We start from the raw sequence: 20205 nt of genomic DNA on the forward strand, positions 1-20205 counted from the left end.
TTTCTAATAAAGCAATTGTCACGACTTCCACCGAAGGTGGCTCCTCTCCCTGTTCGGGCGGTGCTCGGCGGTCGTCGTCGCCGGCCTACTAGCTGCCACCGATCCCATTTTCCCTTTTCGTTTAGTACCGTCTTGTTTTACACACCTGTGTCTTGTTGTACTGATTCGGTGGGTTTATAATTCCCCGCTGCAGGTTAGGCTGTGTGCGGGATTGTTGCGGTTTAGTACTGTAAGGCCTGCCTGCCTGCCTGCCTGCCTGCCTGCCTGCCTGCCTGCCTGCCTGCCTGCACCACGGGCTTTTGTTTCGTTTTCTGCGATATGTGTTTTACCGTGGACATTTTTGCACGATAGTACGGAGTCGAGATTTCTCCTCTGTGTGCACTAAATTCCTTCCCTGTGGGTGGATGCTACATTTTGTGCGGTTACCCTTTGTGTTTGTGCTGTGCCTTTGGGACCGCCTGTAATAAACATTTGTTTTCCTGGAACCCATCTGCTCTCCTGCTCCTGATTCCACACACCCCCCTCTTGCCAGAGGCGTGTCACAGCAATAGCCAGTTTGGGTCGCAGTTACACGATTTCTATCAAATCAAATAGGCTATGTCTGGCCCGCAAAATCTGTGTTTTTTTTCAATATGGCCTGTGCGTGGATTGAGTTTGACACCGCTGGGCTAGCATATCTATTTATGTAGCTAGCTATTTATTTAGCAAGCTAAAAATACAGAGCCTAACGCTATGTATTTGACATCGATCAAATGAGCAGGCAGGCAGGCAACTTCCCATTCACTTGTAAAAGCATGGGTTGCGACAAGCAGAAGGATGAGCAGGCTACTATTCCCCATCTTCATCAGTGCAATTTTAACGGCCAACTAGCTGAAAAAGTTTGAAAGGGTTTATCTAATGTTCCCTCGTTAGATTTTAGCTCATCTCACTCTGGCTAGCATTCGTTGTTGATCTTGCTGATGTGCATAGGCAACTGAGGAAGAGTCTACCTTTTCATGGTTGTTTGATCAATAGGACTGTGAAGTTCCCAAATGTAAGAGGACTCCCGTGGTATTTACATATTTGCCTAAATCCATTCAGGTGTATTTTGTGGCTTTTGGCAAATGTGTTCTAATGATCTAAAGTCACGCTGCTGCTATTGCCTGTAAACACAGTCCAGTTCAAAGTGAATGATGGCAGGCCCCTGTCTTCATTGTCCGAATGCACGGCCGCCTTCCCACTCTATATCGCTTTAGAATTTTCACAAATGTCTTAAGTCATTCCCAAACAGAATTGATGAAAACGCGAAGATGAACATATCTAAATGCTCGCTTGTCAGAAAATGTTAAAAAGTGTAATATTCTTCAAGGAGTGTATATGAACAGATTTGAATAAGATTCCATGTTGCTATGGATCTAAATTTGACCCTAGAAAAAGTATTATTGGAAGATCTGGAGAGACAGGGTCAGTCAATTACTAATATACTAATACTCTTAGTAAAAGTATTTATCTTCAACTCAATCTGTAGATTCTATTCAATTAGATAGATTCAAACTGTATGTTAAACATCACAGCATAGTTGAAAGATATATGGTGCATAGAAATCCGAAGAGGGTGGCCAGCAGAGATAGGTGTAATGAGCTGAGGGAAGCTGAGGGTTCGGATGTGGAATTGGAGACAAGTGGGAATAGAGTTGCTGGGTGGGGGATAGAATGATGGTCAAAGTAAAAAAATAAAGTCAAAATAAAACATAACAAATAGTAAGTTTGACTCTGAGGGGCAGTGTTGTCTAATGCCTGTTTGCCTGCAGGTGTTTTGACACATGCATATACACACACTCTCATTCAAATGCACACGTGCGCATACACGGACACACACATGTAAATAGTGCCACACATGCACTCAAACATATTCAGTTGGCCTTGCTGTTATGATTTTTGTAGTCCTTGATGTCTTTAGTTTTTTGCATTGTTCTTTTCTGTTTTCCTTTGTCGTTCTCTTTTTTGTCTTTTGTTCATTTTGATGGATGTTTGTGCATTGGGGGACAGGGGCTTGGGGGATGGGCTCTTGGGGTTGGGGAATGGAATTATAAAAAAATTCTTGGGTGGGAAGGGGGGGCTGTGGGGGTGGGTCTCGTGTTTAGGAGCTTGTGCCAGTATCTGATGGGTTGCTGGTTCGGGTCCACGTTTTTGACCTTGTGGGAGATCTGTCGATGTGCCCTTGAGCAGGGTGTTGACCCTGGTTGCTTCTGTGTGTCGCTCTGGATGGGAATCTGTTAGATGACTAATGTGATGTAGATGTTGAGCGGCTTCACTGCAAGTAGATTGTTTTAAAAAAAATTAAATACATTTTTCTGTCAGTTCCACTTTAAAGGTTCAATCTACCTATTTTATCTCAATATCAAAAAAAATTCTGGGTAACAATTAAGTGTGATTGTTTTCAATTAATTCTTAGCAAAGACCAATTTCTCAAGCAAGAATGAGTGGGCAGGGGAAAACTAGATGTCATTGGCAGAGAGGTTTGGAACTCTCTTTCTTATTAGATCTATGAACTAATTTATTGCCTAGTGATGTCTCCAGGCAGGCCAAAACTCCATCATACCAAAACAGGCTGAAATGTCACCCTTTTCAAACAGCTGTTACACTACAATGGCATTCTTATCAGTATTATTACAACCTCATAGTGTGGAAATATACAATTAAAGTCGGAAGTTTACATACACCTTAGCCAAATACATTTAAACTCAGTTTTTCACAATTCCTGACATTTAATCCTAGTAACAATTCCCTGTCTTAGGTCAGTTAGGATCACCACTTTATTTTAAGAATGTGAAATGTCAGAATAATAGTAGAGAGAAATATTTCTTTCAGCTTTTATTTCTTTCATCACATTCCCAATGGGTCAGAAGTTTACATACACTCAATTAGTATTTGGTCCCATTTCCTTTAAATAGTTTAACTTGGGTCAAACGTTTTGGGTAGCCTTCCACAAGCTTCCCACAATAAGTTGGGTGAATTTTGGCCCATTCCTCCTGACAGAGCTGGAGTAACTGAGTCAGGTTTGTAGGCCTCCTTGCTCGCACACACTTTTTCAGTTCTGCCCACAAATTTTCTATGGGATTGAGGTCAAGGCTTTGTGATGGCCACTCCAATACCTTGACTTTGTTGTCCTTAAGCCATTTTGCCACAACTTTGGAAGTAAGCTTGGGGTCATTGTCCATTTGGAAGACCCATTTGTGACCAAGCTTTAACTTCCTGACTGATGTCTTGAGATGTTGCTTCAATTTATTCACACAATTTTCCTCCTCATGATGCCATCTATTTTGTGAAGTGCACCAGTCCCTCCTGCAGCAAAGCACCCCCACAATATGATGCTGCCACCCCCGTGCTTCACGGTTGGGATGGTGTTCTTTAGCTTGCAAGCCTCCCCCTTTTTCCTCCGAACATAACAATGGTCATTATGGCCAAACAGTTCTATTTTTGTTTCATCAGACCAGAGGACATTTCTCCAAAAAGTATGATCTTTGTCCCCATGTGCAGTTGCATACCTTAGTCTGGCTTTTTTATGTCGATTTTGGAGCAGTGGCTTCTTCCTTGCTGAGTGGCCCTTAAGGTTATGTCGATATAGTTCTTGTTTTAGTGTGGATATAAATACTTTTGTACCAGTTTCCTCCAGCATCTTCACAAGGTCCTTTGCTGTTGTTCTGGGATTGATTTGCACTTTTCGCACCAAAGTATGTTCATCTCTAGGAGACAGATTGCGTCTCCTTCCTGAGCGGTCTGACGGCTGCGTGGTCCCATGGTGTTTATACTTGCGTACTATTGTTTGTACAGATGAACGTGGTACCTTCAGGGGTTTGGAAATTGCTCCCAAGGATGAACCAGACTTGTGGAGGTTTACAATTTCTTTCTGGGGTCTTGGCTGAATTCTTTTGATTTTCCCATGATGTCAAGCAAAGAGGCACTGAGTTTGAAGGTAGGCCTTGAAATACATCCACAGGTACACCTCCAATTGACTGAAATGATGTCAATTATCTTATCAGAAGCTTCTAAAGCCATGACATAATTTTCGGGAATTTTCCAAGCTGTTTAAAGGCACAGTCAACTTAGTGTATGTAAACCTCTGACCCACTGGAATTGTGATACAGTGAATTATAAGATAAATAATCTGTCTGTAAACAATTGTTGTAAAAATTACTTGTGTCATGCACAAAGTAGATGTCCTAACCAACTTGCCAAAACTATAGTTTGTTAACAAGAAATTTGTGGTGTGGTTGAAAAACAAGTTTTAATGACTCCAACCTAAGTGTATGTAAACTTCCGACTTCAAATGTATATAAAACACAGGAAAATCAAGTTATTTTACTGTACTGGGCCTTTAACCATTGAGTCAGTCCCTCAAGGAGGGAAATTAATGATATATTAATAAAGTTCATTGAACATCGTCAAGGCCATCTATAGATGAGCTGCACCATCATTGGAGTGAAAGATGAGTGTCATACCTCTTGTGTGTTCATTAATTTGGTAGGAAGAGAGAAGGAGGGTCTGTTTTGTTGTCAGCCACAGGCAGGCAACTAGCTAACACTCTCAGTCAAAAGGGAGGAGGACAGGACTTATTTCAGACCTGACCTTTTCCTTCCTTACATAAACAACAAACACGTCTTTACTCCACAAGCAGCAACACTTACTCCCTCCCTCGCCTATCTCTGCTCCCTCCTTCTTTGACACTGCTATCAGCTACTCTTTGAAACAAACCAGTCACATTTTAAGGCTCCTATTACCCCTGTGTTATTGCTGTTTGATAAGGAAAGCCCCCCCAGGTAAGAATAAAAATAAAGATATCAAAAAATGACTGCCACACACAGAAACGTCATCCCGTCCTAATTTAAATGTTATGCTTGTCAAGATTATATTTGAATATTTTTATAACCCATTCTCCATGGTGTTAAAATCAGTAGGTAAGCAGCAGACGTCTGTGGGAGATGGTAGAAGCTACAGTAGGAGGTGTGTGTACTGTGTAGTCCTTTTCTTCCTGGATTTAGCTGAGAATGAATGGCATTTGTCTTTCATATCTTTAATATCCACTAAGTCTCGCCTCCCCTGGATTGTGTTGGTGTTGTTTGAGGCAACGGTCATCCTCCCTCACTTCCTGTTCCCCTGTATGAGAACGTTTCAGTTCCGGTCAAACTATCCAAACAGGTGAGGCCTTTCAGCACATCATCCCCCCAAGTGTTTCTCCCATTTCTGGTCCAGTCAATCAAGTTTTTACTAAAGGAAGGTGAGACGATATTATTTGATGTTACATGTAATTAGGTCAGTACTGTAATATGAACAAGTCCAATACATGTGGTGATTGGCCATTGAGGATGTGACTTCCCCACTGGGCTTGGTGAAAACAGACCTGCTGTGGGACAGACAGCTAGATATATAAGGAGAGAGGCTGCCTTAAGAGACTGTACAAGGCATGAATAATGCAGAGGGCATTTCCATTGTGCTTTTCAGATGACTTGCAGGGGGACTTGTGTTTTAACTACAATCAGCACACGTCTCTAGCACAGTGCAAAGACATAGCTTTGATTCAAACTCTCTCTCTCTCACACACACACACACACACACATATATACACACATACACAAACATACACACACACACATACCAACACACACACTGCCTTGATACAACACCTCTCATAACCCAAATGTCCCCCCTCTGAAGCTGCTGCTTTCATCTTGCACAGAAAGGAGCCAGAGACTCTGCTAAGGATACTTCAATGACAGCGAACCCGTCACACACAGACGCATGTTCACACAAAGAAAACTAACACACACACAGGGATTAACACAAGCACACTTTGTCTCACACACCAACACGTGCACGCATGCATGGATGTACACACACTCACACAATTACAAACATGTGCACGCAGGCATGTGTGCACACACACACGCCTATTAAGTCATTACGTTCCCCTGCATGGTCTTTGTTTGGAGCAGGATCAATTGCTCCTCTTATCAGTCACAGTTAGCTGGCGGAGCATGTAAAGAGGCAGATGTAGGGGGAGGAGTAAAGAGCTGTTTGTCTGCTGAGACTTTTTTTCTCCTTTCAGATCACTGCTCAGTGAGGAGGATTCTCACCCGGTCACTCACTGTCTGTCTGTCTGTCTGTCTGTCTGTCTGTCTGTCTGTCTGTCTGTCTGTCTGTCTGTCTGTCTGTCTGTCTGTCTGTCTGTCTGTCTGTCTGTCTGTCTGTCTGTCTGTCTGTCTGTCTGTCTGTCTGTCTGTCTGTCTGTCTGTCTGTCTCTCTTCCTCTTTCCCTCTCTACCTCTCTCCCTCCCTTCCTTTTACTGGGTGGGAGAGTGAATATGTCCATGCACTGCAATGTCAGAAAAGGGCAGTTAAATACGAGATAGAGATGATTGTCTCGATACGCATGCCAGATCTTCCTGATCTACATTTTAGTGACACTTTTGGCTCCTTGTCATTGTCCTCTGTCCTCCTGTCTCTGTGTGGCTGTAGTTCCATTCACAGCTCACAACTCACTGGTCCTTGTCTGAATATGTAATGTGTTATTGATGGGGTGCAGCGTGATTAGGGTTATCCAACCAAAGATGCTTGGCTTTGATTATACACCAGGGAGGGGAGGGAGGGAGGCAGGGATGGGAGGGGCCAGAAGGACAATTAAAATGTCACCTGTGTAAAAGGGAGGTTTGGGGTTGGATGAGCCATAGCGTGATTACCAATCAGACGAAACGAGGCGAGCTGACTGGCAAGCCAACAGACAGCGACCTTTCTCATCAGACACTATTCTTCTCCGGCTCCGATCTTTCTTCCAGACTTAAAAATGACTCAGTAATGAAATCTGGCAGCAGGCCGAGGACTTTGTATGCAGACAGATGTAGGTAGAACCGTAGAACTCCCTAAAATGGATGGCACATCTGGTTGAATGGCAGCATTGCGCCAAAAAGGCACAACCGCTGCCTGACGACTGGGCAAGATATTGTACCACGGCAACCTGTCATTACTCATTACCCAATTAAAACAGGTATTGTTTCGGTCCATACCCTGTCCATCTCTTTCTCTTCATCCTTCTTCTCCTCCTTTTCTTCCTTCTTTTCCTTCTTGCTCCCCAATCCCCCCTTCCCTGATACACATGTAAATATTTTACTTTAAATTGTGCCTTCCTGTATTATACTTATACTAACATGTTTATTCTATTCTACTGAGCCATTTACTTTATGTTTGTATTCTTATCTTGTATTATTTATTATTGTTGTTGCATTGTCGAGAAGGAACCTGCAAGTAAGCATTTGGTTGGACAGTGTAAACCATGTGTATCCTGTACATACAACTTGAAACTTCTCTTTCTCTTTCTCTTGCTTCTCTTTCAGATAGTGTGTGTACTCTGGCTTTAGCTAGCTAACTGGCATCTTGGTGTCAGCCAGAGACACACAGCACACACACTCCCTACCTGGAGCAATCTCCTGTTGAGATGCAAATTCATTGGTTAACAGTGGATTTTCTCTGCATGACCAGTCCCTAAATCTATTCGCTGGTTTTCAATCTTTTTCTCTATCAAATGTTCAGTTTCCTCCCCCAAAAATATTTCTGGTTTTATGAGTAATGATGACAAACCTGTAAAGCCTTTACTAAAATATGGCTTGGAAGTCACGAATTGCACTCATACTTTTTGTAACGGCGGTCCTCTGAGATTTAAATCCTCTAAAGCATGAATATGTTAATAGGAGGTTTGGATGGTGTTGTGAATGAAATGCAGGAAGCATTTTTCATATGTACTAGATGTTAATGTGTATCTATTGTGAACTTATATATTTGCGCATATGTATTTGCATATGCAGCTGTCTAGATTCGAAATGTGTAGGAATCCCCTGATAATACAGTACTTGACTATCCTTTCTAGCAAGAGTGGTCAGTGATAGTCAGGTAATTCAGAAGACAGATGAGGGGGAAACAGAAACTCAGTGATGGGGAGAGGGACACCATGGGGAAGCAATGGAGTGTGAGAGGTGAGAGAGAAAGAGATGTGCAAGGAGCAAAATAGAACATCGTGAGGGGGTGGAGAGGAACTGGTGGGAGCTAGAGAGAAAAAGAGATGATTGACAGACAGTGGGTAGTAAAGGATCGACAGATAGTTGAGAGACTGAGACATGGAGCAGAGTTTGTTAGAAGAGCATAGAGTCACAGTAGAAAACAGTGAGAAATAAAATAAGTAAAACATTCAAATAGAGAGAAGGATGATAGAATAACGAAAGGGCAAACAAGAGAGAGAGAACTAGATGGGAGGGTAGATGAGAAAGACAGGCAGCAAACGGCAGCAGGTAGAGGAGTGAAATTAAGAGATTAAATGTTATATTTGAGTGACAGACAGACAGACAGACAGACAGACAGACAGACAGACAGACAGACAGACAGACAGACAGACAGACAGACAGACAGACAGACAGACAGACAGACAGACAGACAGACAGACAGACAGACAGACAGACAGACAGACAGGAGAGAGGGAAGAGAAGCAGAAAGTGCAGATGGGAGGTTAACAGATGGGAGGTTAAGGTATGGAGAATGAAGTAATGCAGCATGGGTACCATTTGATTTAGCTAACATTCCTCTATCCTGGGTACTGTCTGTTTAGCAATCATTCCACTAGCATGGGTACCATCTGATTAGCTAAGATTCTTCTAGCCTGGGTACCGTCTTTTTAGCTAATATTCCTCTAGCCTGGGTACTATCTGTTTAGCTAACATTCCTCTATCCTGGGTACCATCTGTTTAGCTAATATTCCACTCCTTGTACTTTGTGTCTGTTCAGCATAACAAGGACTGGCAAGGAGTGGAATGATAGCTAAACAGACTGGTACCCAGACTAGAGGTAATGATAGCTAAACAGACTGGTACCCAAACTAGAGGTAATGATAGCTAAACAGACTGGTACCCAGACTAGAGGTAATGATAGCTAAACAGACTGGTACCCAAACTAGAGGTAATGATAGCTAAACAGACTGGCACCCAAACTAGAGGTAATGATAGCTAAACAGACTGGTACCCAGACTAGAGGTAATGATAGCTAAACAGACTGGCACCCAAACTAGAGGTAATGATGGCTAAACAGACTGGTACTCAGACTAGAGGTAATGATAGCTAAACAGACTGGCACCCAAACTAGAGGTAATGATGGCTAAACAGACTGGTACCCAGACTACAGGTAATGATAGCTAAACAGACTGGTAACCAGACTAGAGGTAATAATAGCTAAAAAGACTGGTACCCAGACTAGAGGTAATGATAGCTAAACAGACTGGTACCCAGACTAGAGGTAATGATAGCTAAACAGACTGGTACCCAGACTAGAGGTAATGATAGCTAAACAGACTGGTACCCAGACTAGAGGTAATGATAGCTAAACAGACTGGGGGGAGAGAAAGAGGAGGGGGGTGGCATATGAGAAATCATGGCCAATCTAACCCCAGGATTTCTTCTCTAACCGACACTACGAAGATGAGATTAATCTCACTGCTACCAGCATGCCTGCCTGTCTGTCTGCCCACTAAATGCTAAGCATGATCATAATAATATTAATAATACGAATTATTACATTATTATACAACCATCGAATAAAGACCAAAGGAAAAAATTGCCCTCATTCAGTTCACAAAAGACAGAAACACATGAACCATGACGAATCTGTACAATTATTTGAATGAGTGATCATTTCAGAGGATTGGTACATTATATGACAAGATAAAAAGCAAGGCACCCCATACGGCACTGCATATGACAGAGAGGCTTGGGAACATATCAGATGATTAACTTAATCTAATTGTTAATAAGGAAAAACACAGATGTCAAATTGTTGCCTTTGGCTTAGACAGCACTCAAGGGAGTGACTGAAAAAGCTTCTTCTACATTCCCCAACGCACAAGTGGTTATCTCCATCCTGCTACCACATAAAGACTTCCACCCTGCTACCATACAGCGGGTAAACACAAGTATTTCCCATGACTGTGCCTCAAAACCAAATGTCTACCTGGCCCACCACTCCACCCTGTATGAACAGCCTTTATGCCCAGGTCCACCTATACAAGGTGGCAGTGCCCACCTTCGCCCGGACCCTAAAGGACATCGCCCTCAACCGCAGCACCAACATCTTGGGGCGGCAGGGTAGCCTAGTGGTTAGAGCATTGGGCTAGTAACTGAAAGGTTGCAAGTTCAAATCCCCAACCTGACAAGGTACAAATCTGTCGTTCTGCTCCTGAACAAGGCAGTGATTGCATGGTACAGAAACATGGATAGGCTTTGAGGTCCAACATGCAGGACTAAATTAAATAATACAAATGGTAATAAAACAAAAATACAAATATATGCAATACCAGTCCAAAGTTTGGACACACTTACTCATTCCAGGGTTTTTCTTTGTTTTTACTAATTTCAACTTTGTAAAATAATAGTGAAGACATCCTGTGGTGGTCGTCATGAGAGCCATTTTCATCATAGCTCTTGATGGTTTTTGCGACTGCACTTTTTTTCCCCGTATTGACTGACCTTCTGTCATAATCTTCGTCTTCTGAGGAGTAAGAAATATCGGACCAAAACGCAGCGTGGTAAGTGTCCATACTTATACTTTTATTTTTTAAACGTGAACACTAAACAAAACAAGAAAACGAACGACAGTCCTGTAAGGCTACACAGCTATACAAAGAAACAACCACCCACAAACACAAGAGAAAATAAACCCACTTAAATATGGCCTCCAATTAGAAGCAACGACATCTAGCTGCTTCTAATTGGAGGTCATTCCCAAAACTAACATAGAAATAGACAAACTAGAAAACCCACATAGAAATAGAAAACATACAACATAAAACAAAATCCCCGAAACACACAAAACAAACACACCCCTGCCACGTCCTGACCAATTACAATAACAAAATGACCCCTTTACTGGTCAGGACATGACAGTACCCCCCCAAAGGTGCAGACCCCGAATGCACCTGAAACAAAAAATTACCAAAACAATAAACCCAAACTAAAGGGAGGGAAGGGAGGGTGGCCACCGTCACCGGCGGTTCCTGTGCTACACCCCCCCTTCCCAAACCTCCCCCCATGGAGGTGGCTCTGGCTCTGGGCTTAATCCCCACTCTAACCTTTCCACCCCCGCTGAAGGCTTAGGGCTGTAGTGCGTCGCTGGAGACCTCGGGCTGAGGTGCGTCTCTGGAGACCTCGGGCTGAGGTGCGTCTCTGGAGACCTCGGGCTGAGGCGCGACTCTGGCTGCGCCGGACTGGCGGGCGACTCTGGTTGCGCCGGACTGGCGGGCGACTCTGGCTGCGCCGGACTGGCGGACGACTCTGGCTGCGCCGGACTGGCGGGCGACTCTGGCTACGCCGGACTGGCGGGTGTCTCTGGCTGCGCCGGACTTGGGGGCTGTCTCTGTCGGTCCCGGACTGGCGGGCCGTCTCTGTCGGTTCCGTGCTGTGGGCCGTCTCTGTCGGTTCCGTACTGTGGGCCGTCTCTGTCGGTTCCGGACTGTGGGCCGTCTCTGTCGGTTCCGGACTGTGGGCCGTCTCTGTCGGTTCCGGACTGTAGGACGTCACCAGAAGCACTGGAGAGGGCACTGTCGCCGGAAGCTCTAGACGGGGCACTGCACCGGAAGCTCTAGACGGGGCACTGCACCGGAAGCTCTAGACGGGGCACTGCCGCCGGAAGCTCTAGATGGGGCACTGTCGCCGGAAGCTCTAGACGGGGCACTGTCGCCGGAAGCTCTAGACGGGGACTGCGCACTATAGGCCTGGTGCGTGGGGCTGGCTTTGGAGGCGCCAGACTAGGGACGCTCACCACAGGGCTAGTGCGAGTAGCAGGAACAGGACGTACTGGACTGGGCAGGCGCACTAAAGGCCACACCCCTGCCACGTCCTGACCAACTACAATAACAAAATGACCCCTTTACTGGTCAGGACGTGACACCTTCATGTCTTAAAGTAATCTTTGCTTATTTGAGCTGTTCTTGCCACAACATGGACTTGGTCTTTTACAAAATAGGGCTATCTTCTGTATACCAACCCTACCTTGTCACAACACAACTGATTGGCTCAAACGCATTAAGAAGGAAAGAAATTCCACTATTTAGCTTTTAACAAGGCACTCCTGTTAATTGAAATGCATTTCTGGTGACAACCTCATGAAGCTGTTTGAGAGAATGCCAAGAGTGTGCAAAGGTGTCATCAAGTCAAAGGGTGGCTACTTTGAAGAATCTCAAATATAAAATATATAAAAAACACTTTTTTGATTCCATATGTTTTATTTCATTGTTTTGATGTCTTCACTATCACTCTACAATATAGACCATGGAATGAGTAGGTGTGTCTAAACTTTTGACTGGTACTGTAAAACTGTGGCAGTGATGAATAAATAAATGTCCATTGGGGTGGAGGCAGAGTAAAGACGGTTAAGGGGGTGGGGGGGGAATGACCATAGGGGGAGCAGCATGACCATTGAAGGGGGAGAGGAGACCCAGTGAAATAGCTCTCTGGCTAGGTAGACATTCACCTGAAGCAGTGCTCTAGTAGTAGGTTTCATCCCACATCTTGGTTAAGATCCATCTAAGGAAATCTGACCAACAAGTAATGCTAAAGGTTAACTTTCTCATAAGCAAAATTGAAATATGAGACAAATGACAATACAGTCAGACTTGATAACTATTTAACTGAATGTCCATTCTGATGCTAAGGATGAATCAAGGTGAAATATAAACCCTGCATCAATATTACAAACCTAATAATAGCTGTGAATGCTGGAACTGAAGAGTACCTCCTCCTCCCACAAATTAGCAGAGACTCAACTAGTGTTATGAATGTAAAGTCTTTATCTGACTCCATAGGTCAGGCACTATAATATCACTATAATGTAATAATACCAAGCAAACAACACCACAGTCTATGAACTCCTATAGAAAACCATCTTTGAAAAACAGCAGAATTGGTGTCTTTTCCTCATCTCTCCACCTATTGAGCCTTACGTTGACCAGGGTTGGTGTGAATGGCGGACGGTTGGGCACGTGAGAGGTGATGGCAATGGAAACATTTTGTCCACCGCCTTCAGCTGGAAAATGGTAGAGGAGAGGAGAGTGGTGAAGATTAGCACTGGATAACTGAGCAGATGGTGAAAGCAGTGGTCAGCTGCCTGATTGTGAACACACACACACACACACACACAAACACACGCAAGCAGTCACACATCCACACACAAGCACACAATTGCGTGCACACATGCTTAAATACACAATGGACACACAACACTTCTGTGATATAGTTCATTTAAGGAAATACACTGTGATACACTATATCCAGGGGAAATCTAGCTAGTATTGCACAGTATAGAGTGGCTATTTAAGATGCCCTGAAGCGCATGGGGAATACAATCTACCTCAACTAGCCTGTAACCCTGCACACTGACTTGGTACCGGTGCGCCCTGTATTTAGCCTCGTTATTGTTATTCTTTTATACAACCTATGACCTACTGGATTAAAGTCAAATGCAATAAACAGCCCGCTGCAGGGACACAATATATTATTTTCACTACCATTGATAATGGCAGACCCTGGCCGTGACCCCACTCTCCGAGGGGGTCAGAGAATTGGGATATGCAAAAAACACATTTCCAATTCCTTATTAATACACACTTGTAATTGTGGGAAATAGGACAAAAATAGAATGATTATTATTATTATTATTATTATTATTGCTGTAGACTAGACTATTATAAACTAAACTCCACTTTCCTTCCAGCTGGGCAGAGATGAAATTAACAGAAAAACAAAAAAAACACAAAAATAAATCAGAAAAACACAGTCAGTTGCACACCATAGACTCTGCCAGCAAAATGCTCATAGTTCAAGCATAAGCCATTGCATGGCAATCACAACAACAACATGACTATATTCTAATTGCAATGCATGTTACATCTTTTAGTTTTTCCTTTGTTTCTAATAGCAATGTCCTGCCCTGCTGTAGTGGAGCTTTACTGACTCCTATAGGAGGGTCCCACCTCACTCTACAGCACTGACCTCAAACACTCGTGCTCCCTCTCTCTCCCTCTCCCTCTCCCTCTCCCTCTCACTCACTCACTCACTGGTTATCTCTCTCTTTTTCTCTCTTATTACTGTCTCTCGTTCTCTCTCGTTCTTCGTTCTCACTCTCTCTCACACAATCACACACACCATCACTATGATTCTACACTCTTGTTACAAATGAACTTCTAAAAATGTATTATTTTTGTGGAGCACGTATCTCTGTGCTGATTTTCCATACAATCTAGTGGATACAGATTTGACTTGACTCTATTACAGCATAAATAATGTGAGAAAACACAAATGGAAGATCAATGGAAATGACTCCCAAAAGTGTTATTAAATTACATGTCAGAACTGTTACTGATGCTACATCTGAGTCACTATACATCGAAAAAGTCACTGGTCTCACTTTGAGGATGCCAAAGTAAAGGGGAATGTTTTTTGTTGTTGTTTTGTTTCCCACAGTCATCGATCAAGACTTAATTCAGCTCATTATTGTGTGGTTCATGTCCTTACTGATGGAGTAATGTCCTGTGCTGACCCTGCAGAGTACACAGCTGTTTAAACACAATAATACCAGAGTTGTTTAAATACAATAATACCAGTGTTGTTTAAACACAATAATACCAGAGCTGTTTAAACACAATAATACCAGAGCTGTTTAAATACAATAATACCAGTGTTGTTTAAACACAATAATACCAGAGCTGTTTAAACACAATAATACCAGAGCTGTTTAAATACAATAATACCAGTGTTGTTTAAACACAATAATACCAGAGCTGTTTAAATACAATAATACCAGTGTTGTTTAAACACAATAATACCAGAGCTGTTTAAACACAATAATACCAGAGCTGTTTAAATACAATAATACCAGTGTTGTTTAAACACAATAATACCAGGGTAGTTTAAACACAATAATACCAGGGTAGTTTAAACACAATAATACCAGGGTAGTTTAAACACAATAATACCAGGGTAGTTTAAATACAATAATACCAGAGCTGTTTAAATACAATAATACCAGTGTTGTTTAAACACAATAATACCAGGGTAGTTTAAACACAATAATACCAGGGTAGTTTAAACACAATAATACCAGGGTAGTTTAAACACAATAATACCAGGGTAGTTTAAATACAATAATACCAGAGCTGTTTAAATACAATAATACCAGGGTAGTTTAAACACAATAATACCAGAGCTGTTTAAACACAATAATACCAGGGTAGTTTAAACACAATAATACCAGGGTAGTTTAAACACAATAATACCAGAGTTGTTTAAATACAATAATACCAGAGTTGTTTAAATACAACAATACCAGGGTAGTTTAAACACAATAATACCAGGGTAGTTTAGACACAATAATACCAGGGTAGTTTAAACACAATAATACCAGGGTAGTTTAAACACAATAATACCAGGGTAGTTTAAATACAATAATACCAGAGTTGTGTACCAGCCTTGCGTTCATCCATCTACAATTTACGATTATTAGACTGAAACCTTGAGTTGCAGTTTTACAGACAATATTAAGCCCTAATTAAGTATTATGTTCAGATAAATGTTAAATTCCTAAATTAAACCAGCCTGATTGCCCCTACTATTAAACACTAATGAAGGCCAGCATGAATACTGATACGGCTAATCATTTTGTAATATGACGGTTAACGCGGGTGGGTTTTTCCATAAATGCACATGACAGGGTTTCATATTCAAATATGAATGTGCGAGAACATTATGAGATAATGGTTAGTGGTTGGCCCCTATCACCCAGCCACCCACGCAGCTCTGCTGTAGGCAGACAAGTAATGAAGAAATATACACACACGTACTGACGCATGCACGTATATTCACACACACACACACACACACACACACACACACACACACACACACACACACACACACACACACACACACACACACACACACACACACACACACACACTTCCGGTATACGTTTGAATATGTCCAGATGACTGCATGTCTTGTTGTATAATCATTGTTGCTGTCCCCCTCCCACAAGCACCACTCCTCTCCTGTCTCCTGACATGTCCATCCATCTGCATTTCCAGATCCCCCATCCCTTTAACAACGCTTGTCATCCCAGCATCACACACACCTCCCAGACTCTAACTCATTGTGCTGTGTTCCCCTGCTCAACACATCTGTGTGTGTCCCAACTGACTCTTGCTGCTATAACCTGAATCTCACGGCTAGAGTGCAATGCAACGCAACGGCCATAATGAAGGTATTTGCATTTTAAGTGTTTCTATAGTTAGACAATTTTTCCTGTTTTGATGTCTGAGGATCTCATTGCAAATGGCCAGTGGCACTACAATATTTCATATAAGCCGGAAATGTTATTTTGTAAGACTATTGTACATTTTTCATCATACATTATCCATGTGGAAGATAAGCCTAACAACATTGCAGCTGTACACTGTATTACTTAGTTTGTGCAAGGCTGTTGTTTTCTTTTCGATGGCCTCACTGGACAATATATTCACCCGTGGAGCAATAAGCTCCACATTTAATATGCTGGAAAAGGAGAATTAAAACATTCTATTTGGGATTCATTGTTATTGTGCCAGAGGAAAGAGCGTTCAATATGAATTCTTCTAAATTAATTTGGGTTTTTAACGAGACAGTGTTTGGCTATGAGGAGAAGAACGAAGTTCACAGCAGTTTGAGCTTATTGCTTTGTGTCCCCATTAAAACATTGCCCCGGACCACGAAACAAAATGTCACGATTCACTCATCTCTGAGTCACTTCGTTTTGAAGACTTGGGATTTCTCATTTATCCTCTTTCCATATTCTTTCCTCTATCCTACGTACCGTTATGCCAATGACTGAGCTATTCTGTAACGCTGTATAGTGACGTTCAGTAACAAACCATGGCTTAATATACACACAAATGCCTGACCTAGTATTCCCAACAGAAATTAAACGTTGTAAGGTTGTTCCACAATGCCCTGTTCTTTGTAACGAGTTATAGCAGCAACTGATCACATCGCAGGTGAAAACAAATATTTTAATGATTGTTGTACCGTTCTCGCATGAATTTAGAAAATAACGCCTCTAGGCCTAAAGTATCAAAAAGAAGCTATTCTCTAGTATTTTGACTCTTCCAAGCAAGTAAAAGTCCTCTTTAGGGCCCAACGTGTAGTATAGTACATTGGTTCCATGGAGTGCACCATGACACAAGAATCTCTGGAGGATAGCGAGGTCAACCGGTGAGCATCGCCTGTTAGACTTCAGATGGAGGAACACTGTGGGCTAAATACACACCAGGGACCCTGCTGTAGCCTTGGACACAGCTGCTCTTTCTCTTTTTCCACCCTGGTTGTGCCACCGACACCGGTTTGGCCTGCGAAGCTCACTGTTAGCCTACCACCATCATCATCATCATCATCATCTGTGTGATCTAACCCAACATGGCTCAACACGGCTCCCTGGCAAGCCCAAATGAAGCCATTACCATCAAGCATGGCTGGACTGCATGATTTTGTAGAGCAAAGCAGGGGAATGCCTGTGTGCATGGAGCAGGTTGGCTGCTCTTCAGTCGACTGGCTTCCCTATGACGCTGATGGTCAAATGTTAGCTGAATCACTGCATCAATCTCTCTTACAGTGGCTTGCGAAAGTATTCAACCCCCGTAGCATTTTTCCTATTTTGTTGCCTTACAACCTGTAATTAAATTGGTTTTGGGGGGGATTTTGTAACGCCCTGGCCATAGAGAGGGTTTTTTGTTCTCTATTTTTGGTTAGGCCAGGGTGTGACATGGGTGGGCGTTCTAGGTTTCTTTTTCTATGTTGGTGGTTTTCTTTGTTTCGGCCGTGTATGGCTCTCAGTCAGGAACAGGTGTAGATCGTTGTTGCTGATTGAGAGTCATACATAGGCAGCCTGTTTTTCCTTTGGGGTTTGTGGGTGAATGTTTTCTGTTTAGAGTTTGTTCCTGACAGAACTGTTGCTGGTCGTTCTTTTGGTTTCTTTTTTGTATAGTGTTCATTCGGTCATTAAAACCTTTCAAGATGAACACATCCTCCGCTGCACCTTGGTCTCATTTCAACGACAGCGGTTACAGATTCACCCAACAACAACGGACCAAGCAGCGGAGGAAGGAGCAGCGCCAGGAGAGGAGCATTCAGGATTCTTGGCAGTGGGAGGAATTACTGGACGGAAAGGGACCATGGGCTCAAGCTGGGGAGTATCGGCGCCCGCAGTGGGAGATCGAGGCAGCGAAAGCTGAGAGGCGGTGGTATGAGGCAAGGGAGCGCAACAGGTACGAGAGGCAGCCCCCCCCAAAAAATTGGGGGGGCACACGGGGAGTGTGGCAGAGCCAGGATCTAATTCTGGGCCAACTCCCCGTGCTTACCGGAAGCAGCGTGGTACTGGTCAGGCACCGTGTTATGCTGTGAAGCGCACGGTGTCTCCAGTGCGCGCTCATAGCCCGGTGCGCTATAGACCAGCCCCCCGCAAGTGCCATGCGAGTGTGGGCATCGAGCCAGGACGGATTGTGCCAGCTCAGCGCGTCTGGTTGCCAGTGCGCTGTTTCAGTCCAGGCTATCCTGCGCCGGCGCTGCGCACTGTGTCTCCAGGGCGCTGGGAGGGTTCAGTTCGTCCTATGCCTGCGCTCCGCCCGTGCCGGGCAAGAGTGGGCATTCAGCCTGGAGTATGGGTGGCAAGCCTACGCACCAGAACTCCAGTGCTCCCCCACAGCCCGGTTTATCCTGTGCCTCATCCTCGGACCAGGCCTCCAGTGGGTCTCTCCAGCCTGGTGAGTCCTGTGCTTGCGCCCAGAGCCAGGCCTCCTGCATGTCTCCCCAGCCTGGAGAATCCTGGGCCAGAGCCGCCAGAGCCGCCTGCCTGTCCGGAGCCGCCAGAGCCGCCCGCCTGTCCGGAGTCGCCAGAGCCGCCCGCCTGTCCGGAGCCGCCAGAGTCGCCCTCCAGCCGGGCGCAGCCAGAGTCGCCTGCCAGCCGGGCGCACCCAGAGTCACCGCCAGCCGGGCGCAGCCAGGGTCGCTCGCCAGTCCTCCGGCGCAGCCAGGGACACCACCTAAGTGGGCTAAGCTGAGGGTGGAGCGGGGTCCACGTCCCGCACCAGAGCCGCTGCCGTAGGAAGGCCCACCCGGACCCTCCCCTTTAGAGTCAGGTTTTGAGGCCGGAGTTTTTGTTCTCTATTTTTGGTTAGGCCAGGGTGTGACATGGGTGGGCGTTCTAGGTTTCTTTTTCTATGTTGGTGGTTTTCTTTGTTTCGGCCATGTATGGCTCTCAATCAGGAACAGGTAGATCGTTTTTGCTGATTGAGAGTCATACATAGGCAGCCTGTTTTTCCTTTGGGGTTTGTGGGTGAATGTTTTCTTATTAGAGTTTGTTCCTGACAGAACTGTTGCTGGTCGTTCTTTTGGTTTCTTTTTTGTATAGTGTTCATTCGGTCATTAAAACCTTTCAAGATGAACACATCCTCCGCTGCACCTTGGTCTCATTTCAACGACAGCCGTTACAGATTTGTATCATTTGATTTACACAACCTGACTACCACTTGAAGATGCAAAATATTTTTTATTGTGAAATAAATAAGAAATAAGACAAAAAAAATGAAAACTTGAGCATGCATAACTATTCACCCCCCAAAGTCAATACTTTGTAGAGCCACCTTTTGCAGCAATTACATCTGCAAGTCTCTTGGGGTATGTCTCTATAAGCTTGGCACATCTAGCAAGGCAAACTGCTCCAGCTTCTTCAAGGCAAACTGCTCTAGCTCCTTCAAGTTGGATTGGTTCCACTGGTGTACAGCAAGTCATACCACAGATTCTCAATTAGATTGAGGTCTGGGCTTTGACTAGGCCATTCCAAGACATTTAAATGTTTCCCCTTAAACCACTCGAGTGTTGCTTTAGCAGTATGGATAGGGTCATTGTCCTGCTAGAAGTTGAACCTCTGTCACAGTCTCAAATCTCTGGAAGACTGAAACAGGTTTCCCTCAAGAATTTCCCTGTATTTAGCGCCATCCATCATTCTTTCAATTCTGACCAGTTTCCCAGTCCATGATGATAAAAAACATCCCTGTGACATGATGCTGCCACAACAATGCTTCACTGTGGGGATGGTAATCTCGGGGTGATGGAAGGTGT

The sequence above is a fragment of the Salmo salar genome, chromosome ssa09, assembly GCF_905237065.1.
Source record: "Salmo salar chromosome ssa09, Ssal_v3.1, whole genome shotgun sequence".
Classification (NCBI taxonomy): domain Eukaryota; kingdom Metazoa; phylum Chordata; class Actinopteri; order Salmoniformes; family Salmonidae; genus Salmo; species Salmo salar.